Here is a 7,438-nt window from a genome sequence, read left to right as displayed (position 1 = left end):
TTGTGCCCAAAGGTGAGTGACAGCTCGGCCCAGGAGCCAATGCGGCAGGCAGGCAGTGCCTGGAGAGACCCATTCTGTGACCAGACTAGCTCTGAGAGCTGCCTCCCTCTATGGCCAAAGTCTCTGGTTACAGGGCTAATGTTGCTGGCAAACCCTGTGGCTCCTGGTTTCTTCAGGCTGCGTTTTCCCTGTGGCTCTATGATAAGTCAATTTCAATCAGTTTCTCGCAAGACTGAAAGTGCTGGCAGATCAGGGGAGTGTAAGCAGGTGCTAGGGAAGATTGCATGCGTGCCAACTCTGCCAGTGCCCTCAATGCCAGCCTGTAGCCCCCTGCTATTCCCGTCCTGGGCTCTACACTCAGCTCTGCCAATGCCCCTCCATCCCAACCTGTAGTCCCCCACCTATCCCAGTCTTCTCTTAAGCAGAAACAGTCTGTGGTTCTGTAACATGGAAAACCGCTGCGGTGGACTTAGCCCAGCCCATTGAAGTCATGTCACTAACGGCCTTACCCAGGTCTAGGGAGAGAAAGACTAGTGCATTGATGAATACATCACAGCACTGCCATGTACAGTGGCCCTCGCTTACCACTATTCCACCCTCCTACCTCCCACGGATAGGTCTGGTCAGCCTGTTGCAAGAATGTCCTCCCCAGTCTGCCAGAGAAGGGAGAAATCATTCGGATTTCTGCATGGCTTTTCCCTTGTTCCCCATGCCAATCTCCCTCACACACCCCTTTCTTTACATGCTGCTAAATTCTCATGGATCACCATCACCAAAGGGGGCAGGGGATCTCTGATTTGAACCCTTTCTCAGGAAGGCAACACATTGGAAACCCCAGCAGTAAACACAGGAGTTCTACGCTTTGCTAGCCATCCTCATGCTTCGGGGCACATGCTGATGGTCAGCTGAGGTCAGGAAGCAAATGCACTCCCCAGAGCCTAGTCCTGCACAATCAGAGGCATAACGAGGGCTTTGCAGCTCCTGTAGCAGCTGGCATTGGCCGCTCATACAACGCGCTGGTATAGCACAGCCTATGTTTTTTCCAACTTGCTTCTTGTGCTGTGGGAAACCCGCCCACAAGCCTTTCCTGTGTGCTAGCCACCTGAGGGCTCTGTTGGGACAGGAGCTGCCACAATGATGAATTGTCTGTTTATTACATCAGCATGTGTGGGGGAGTGTTCCACTGCCCTCCCCTTCAGCCCCTTGCTCATAAGCCAGGGTCAGCGAGGGGAGATCTGGGCCATCTGGAGGAATCCCACTTGGTAAGGTCACTGGTAGCAGCTGGAAGAGAAAGCCCTCCCCTTCCTCTCCAGGAGTGGCCCATCAAACCAGTGTGGCCAGAGGTGTTTTCATTGCATGGGCTGTGCTCAGCACTCCTGGCTACCGCCACCCCCTCACACCTCCCTCCTACTAACCAAGCTAGGAATGCTCTCTGCCCATGCCCAGTGCACTTTCCAGAGGCCTTCTGTCCTGGCCATGGGGCCTGGGAAGCAGGAATGCAGAAAGTGTGGGGGCTGCGTCCAAGACCACTCTTGTTATTATGGGTGCATGAGTCCACCTGTACAGCTCTGACTGCAGGATTGCGGCTGTGACAGGGGGCTAATGTGCTGCATTCCTCGGTGTTGTCCTGAGCTGGAGGTTTGGCACTGGCAAATGAATAAGCTGGGGGAAAGTATCCCTTAAGCTGCTGGCTGCCTGGTGAGTCACACCTGCTGGACTGAAACCACCCCATGGCTGTGTGGAGCAGGCTGGGCTACTCAACACAACCAGGCCTTAGCTGGAGATGGCTATTTGCCAGCTTTGCTGGGAATGGGCACCAAGCTAATCCTGACAGGCTGTTGCTGCCCTGGCTGCTGCTTTAGCAGGGGCCTCTCTCACTCACCCCCTTCTCTCTCTCTGCCAGAGTTCCAAGGACACGGGGGCTCAGACCCATCCGTTCTAAAGCCATAGGCTGCTGCTCCTGCTTGGGCGAAAGGAGACTCCCTGCTAGGCTGGAGGGGCCCCACTCAGCTGCCAGCGCTGCCCAGTGCCTGGAGCAGCACTGCAGATCCTCCCCACTCGGCTGGGTTCCCACTGCAGGAGGTGCTGGGAGTTGGGGCCTGATCCCCAGTTCATTGAGCTCAGGTCTTAGCAGCAGAGGGAAGAGGGGGTAGAGTGGGAAGGCAGGACCCAGTTTGGCTCTGCCTCTGGCACCCAGAAACCCCTCATTCCTCCCTGCACAGCACCCCCTAGTGCTTCCCCAACACCACACAAAACTGGGAGGGAGGGAGGGAGGGAGGTATGTAGCTTGCCTGGGCAGATCCCCTTGCAGGCAGGGCTAGGCAGTCACCAACAATTCTTTCCTCTTACTTCCCCCCTAGGCTGAATTAGCCTGTCAGCTTAATTAAAGCTCAAGCAAACAAGCTCCTGGGTGGCATTTTCCCCGTGTTTGCCTGGTGCTTGCTTTTAATGAGCAGGGAGATTGCCAGGAGCTCCTTGGCTGTGTTTGCTTTGCCCCATGGAAATAAAACCTGCTAATGCCCTTTTAGGTCATGGTATTCATGGGCTCAGGTTTTCAGTTTGGTGGCTGAACTGAGAAAAAAAATCATAATTTTGGGCTGACCTCAAACAAGCAAAAAACAAATTGGATTTTTTTTGCAAAATGAAAAAGTTTAGTTTTGGGTCAGGTGAAATATTTTGGTTGACATGAAATTACCATTTCATTTGGGTTGAGAGTTTGGACCAGATGATCTAGTGGTCCCTTCTGGCTTTAAACTCTGTGACGTGAGTACTTCTTTGAGCCTGATTTGAAATGTTCCAAGCAAGGGGGTGGTCGCCCCTTCCCTAGAGAGGCTGCACACCATCCCAGTACATCCCAGTGGGGGTACCGTGGTCTGAGCATCTACCGCAATTTCCTCCTAATGTCACAAAACAGAAAGATTCATAGAGTCGTAGATTGCAAGGCCAGAAAAACCCACTGAAGCTCCAAGAGAAGACATAGGGCCTGATCCAACTCCCCATGATGCCACTGGGTGTCATCCCACTGCCTCTGAAGGCCTTTGAGAAGGGGCTGAAGCATTCCCCCTTATTCTCCCTCTTTCAGGAGAAATCTTCCGTGACCTGACAACAGGGAGCATTGTCAGCAATTCCGTTCCCATGTAGCAGGTAGGCTCTGCAATAGCGTTCTTGCTTGGTGAAGAAATTGCTCCCTTGCTCAGATGCCACCAGATATCAATGTGATATTAACCCTCTAGTGCCTGAGGGGTTCAGACTTAGGGTTTTGTTTTTCTCCATTGGTCACAGTTACACCCTGGCCCCACCCTAAATAACTTGTTCTCCTCCTTGTTGTTTACACCCATCAAACATTTGTAGTCAGGCATCTTTTTCCCCCCTCCCTCTAGTCAACTCTCAGCCAAGCGACACATATTTCACTCTCACCTCTCCTTGCAAATCAGCCCGTTCAATATCCCCGATCTTTTTTTTTTTTTTTTGTTCTTCACGGAGCCTTCTTCTTGTGTCAGCATTTCTCTGGCAAGGAGGTGCCCAGACTGGCCTTCGGCTTGGAGTGGGACATGCACACTTGGAAAGGATGAGCTGAAAACAACGTGACTGCTAGGTGATGCAGTGGGCATGGACTTTGCCCTGCGATCTCTAGCCATCACAGAACAAGTCCTGCCTTCTGTTATCCTCTGCAACTCCACCAGTGTCCGCAGCTGAAACTGGGGAGAGACATTGGCCCAGAACATCTGCAGACCCCAAAGAGCTAACGCTGTAGTACGAGTGGGCTGGACCTTTCGGGAAGGCCAGCTCAAACTGCCCAGTTGAGGGTCCTCTTTGTAAGATGGCTCAGAAGCAGAGTCCAAGGTCTGAAAAGACGTGAACCTCAGAGGTGTTGGGATTCCTCATTGAACCCAGTCCCGAGTGTCACTTCTTGGGCCTGTTGCTAATCTCCAAGATAGACAGCTGCCCCCCAGATCAGCGTGGAGGGTGCTGCTTTATGGACCGAGCACTGAGCTGGTCGGTCCATAGAGCACAGCTTGGGGTGGGGAGGCAGGGCTGGCTGGACTGAGAGGCTAGCACCAGCTGAGATCTTGTCTGATCCGGTCCCCATTATAAACAGCCCCAGCCCCCACGGCTCCATTCCAGCAGCTGAGCATAGCCGGAGCACAGAGGTAACGCAGCCCTGCCACCTAGACCAAGGCATCCTCAGATGGACTGCTACGTTGGCTCCCTGCCAGCCAGGGACCCCCTGGAACAAAGGGAATCCCTGCTTAGCTAGTTGAGCTAGCTCTCCACCCCCAGAGTAGCACACAGCAGAGGCTTTGTATATTTCGAGGGAGGCGATATGGCAAAGATCGGCTATTTAGCATTGCCCAGGGGAGAATGAAGCTTTGGTCTGTGCGCCAGGCCACCCCAGGCCAATGATCACTTCCTCTGTCCCCGACAAACATGAAAGGACGGCTGCCAAACAAGAACCGCCCCTCCCGGCACTGCATGTGCAGTTTTGTTCCAGCCTAGAAGGATCCTCCTGCATCCTGGGGCGAGGAAACTCCAGCAAACAGGGAACAATTCCCCATTGTGCTGCCCTGCGTGGCAGTGGTTTGCAGACACCCACCCCAGCTGGCTAGGGTTTATTGCCAGCCCCTGGTTGGTTTAGGCTCAGCCCAGCCGTGACTTTGGCATGTGATTCCTTTCCGCTCTCTCTCTTTTAACAAAGCCCTTCCCAGCAGGGCCTGTGGTTCACACTATTGTGTGGGGTCAGGGGCTGCAGGAAGGAGTGAGATCCTTATCAGCCTTAGGGAGTTTACTCAGCCAGTGAGATCATGCTGGCCCCGTGGAAAAGGAGCTGCTGCTGGCTCCACGAACCAATTTCCCCTCTGCCTGGGCGCTGGAGAAACGGCTCCAGGCAGCTGCATCTCACCTGGCTTCCTGGGGTGGGGCTGGGGGCCCAGCTGCCGGTGAGCTGCAAAGCTCTCCATGCCGGATTCGCCAACAAGTCCCTGAGCAAGGGAATGGGGGCCGGCCTCCCTCCCCTTGCTGCATTCAGACACGGGGGTGACCAATCCCCTGGAATCCTTTGCAGCGGGTCCCGGGCCGGAGCGCTCCACGGGCAAGGCCTGAGCGAAGCTGCAGCAGACGACCAGAGGGAGGCGAGGAGGAGCAGATTGGTGATGCCAGCTAACTGTCCGGGGCTTTCATGGGGGTCACTGCTTCCAGGCTGGGAAGTACTACCCTGGCCTAGGGCTGGGATGGGGCACCGCAGGCTGCTGAGCCCCCACTGCCCACTGAATTGCCATGGGCACTTCTATTCCAGAGGTTCCCTTGGACAGCCCAGTGCTCGTCTGGAGCAGAGGGTGGCATGCAGGCGAGCAGAGGAAATGTGTTGAATTTCTCTCCCATCTCCCCCTTCAGCTTCTCTCTGCTCAGCCCTGCCCCCGCCCCTGATTCCCCCTCTACAGCCACGAACTTGGGAAAGGTTTAACCATTGCCCAGCCTCTTTACACCCCCACCCCGAGCTGCCAGTGATGGCACTCGAGGGTGCCTTTGCTTCCAGGGGAAACAGCATGGGCACATTCTGCAACCAAGCCCCCTCCCCGCACACCCTGTAGGTCTGGAATATGGACCGTGGAGCTGAGCCCAAGTGGGGTCGCGTATCTGTATGCAAGGGGTGGGGGGAACATCTGGGAGACAGTGGGCTCTGAGCCACTCCTGGCTGTAAAATACAGACACAGACCCGGATCAGCCTCCCTTCGGGGTGTCAGGCCTGGTGTCCAAGAATCCAACGCTGCACAGCCCGCAGTCGCCCTGCCTCACTCCAGTGCACCGTGGCCAGCTGGAGCACGAATGGCAGTGGGCCCTGGGCCTCTCCCCTGCCCAGAGGTGCTCGGAGCTGTCCCCTGAGCAGAGGGAGTACTGGATCCTCACCCCGACCTGGAGCTCAGGGTTCCCTCACTATCCTATCAGCTCAGCAGCCGCCAGTTTGGGGCAGCAGCCACGTCACGGTTGAGCAGGCGTACGTGAGCACACCTGGCACCTTCTGGATGCCCTGGGGGCATTCTGATGTGCAGTGACTGCAAGCAGGGACCACCTCTCCCTGCCAGCCCATCTGACTCAGGGCACAAGGGCCAGGCAGGAGGTGAGACCCACAGCGAGGCATGGCCCAGTCTCAACAACTCCGGCCAGAGGGGCGGGAGCCATTTCCAAGTGGGAGCCCAAGGGCTAACGTGAAGCCAGAGCGCGCGTTCTTGTAGGGTCCCAGCCGCAGAGACAAGACCATGCCAGGAGGAGGAGGAGATTTTGACACAACTTCAGCATCACGGAGGAGTTTCAGCTGCTGCTGTAATGGGAATCGGGAGGCCACCACACACAACACAATATTGTGCAGTGTGGATACATACAAGCAGCACCTGGGGAATGGGCGAGGAAGAAGGAGGAGGGTGAGTTGGAAGAAAGAATGAGAAAGGAGAGCAAAGGAGGTGGCCGGCGGGGGAGGGGGGAGAATCACATGGGACAAGTCAGGAGAGATGGGACAGTGGGAGTCAGATTTCCACTGGTTCTGGCTCCCAGCCCTGCAGCCTCTCCCTGCTAATGAAACCCGCAATGGGATTTTCTGCCTATTTGAGCTGGAGGAAGCTGCAGCATCAGCTCAGATATGGAACATGGGGGAGCTGGGCCCCATGAGCGGAAAGTGGCCTCACGCTGCTGAAAGTCACCTGAAAGCTTGATGGGGATGCCAAGAATTGCCCTGCAGTCCGGCACTCTGGCTCTTCCAAGAGCCACGGCCAATGCACCAGAGGAAGGCACATGAGAGCACTCTCTTCACGATGGACCCTGCCATGTGTGTAATGGCACGTGTGGGTGGCACCCTTTCCTAGTCCTGCAGGAGATCAAGCCTCCACTTCTCAGCTTAAATTGGACACCTCCAAGTATGAATCATCCAGGCCCTTTGGAAATGCCACCCCTTGACCCTGATGTCCTCCTGTGGCAGTGAGTTCCAAAGATCAGCGATACATGGCATATGGAACCCTTGGGAGGCACTCCAGGAGGTTGGCATATGAGGCAGAAAGTGGCAGCAGTTACAGTCAGGATTTCACTCCTGAGGAGCAGGAGCAGGGTCAGTTTCTCTCCTTGTGTTCAGGTGCAGAGGCAGGAAGGAGCTAACAAACAGGGAAGGGGAAGCTATGGGACTGGTGCCCACACACTCCCCAGCCACTTCCCATCCTGAGCTGTACCCAAGGGCAGCTATGGACATCACAGCTCTCGGGAAACGGGATGAGCGGAAGACAATGGGTAAGATCTATTCTCCAGCCCTCGCTGTAGGGACAGTAATGAAATGTGTCTGTGCCCCCCTTCTCCCCACCTGGACCAGGAACAGCGTCACGGCCGGGGAGGGGGAGGGGAAAGGAGGGCTGGGGCCAGGAGCAGAACCATAGCTGGGGGCTGAGAGAGGGAAGGCCAG

The sequence above is a fragment of the Lepidochelys kempii genome, chromosome 7 (assembly GCF_965140265.1).
Source record: "Lepidochelys kempii isolate rLepKem1 chromosome 7, rLepKem1.hap2, whole genome shotgun sequence".
In the NCBI taxonomy this organism is placed as follows: Eukaryota; Metazoa; Chordata; order Testudines; family Cheloniidae; genus Lepidochelys; species Lepidochelys kempii.
This window is presented reverse-complemented; position numbering follows the sequence as displayed.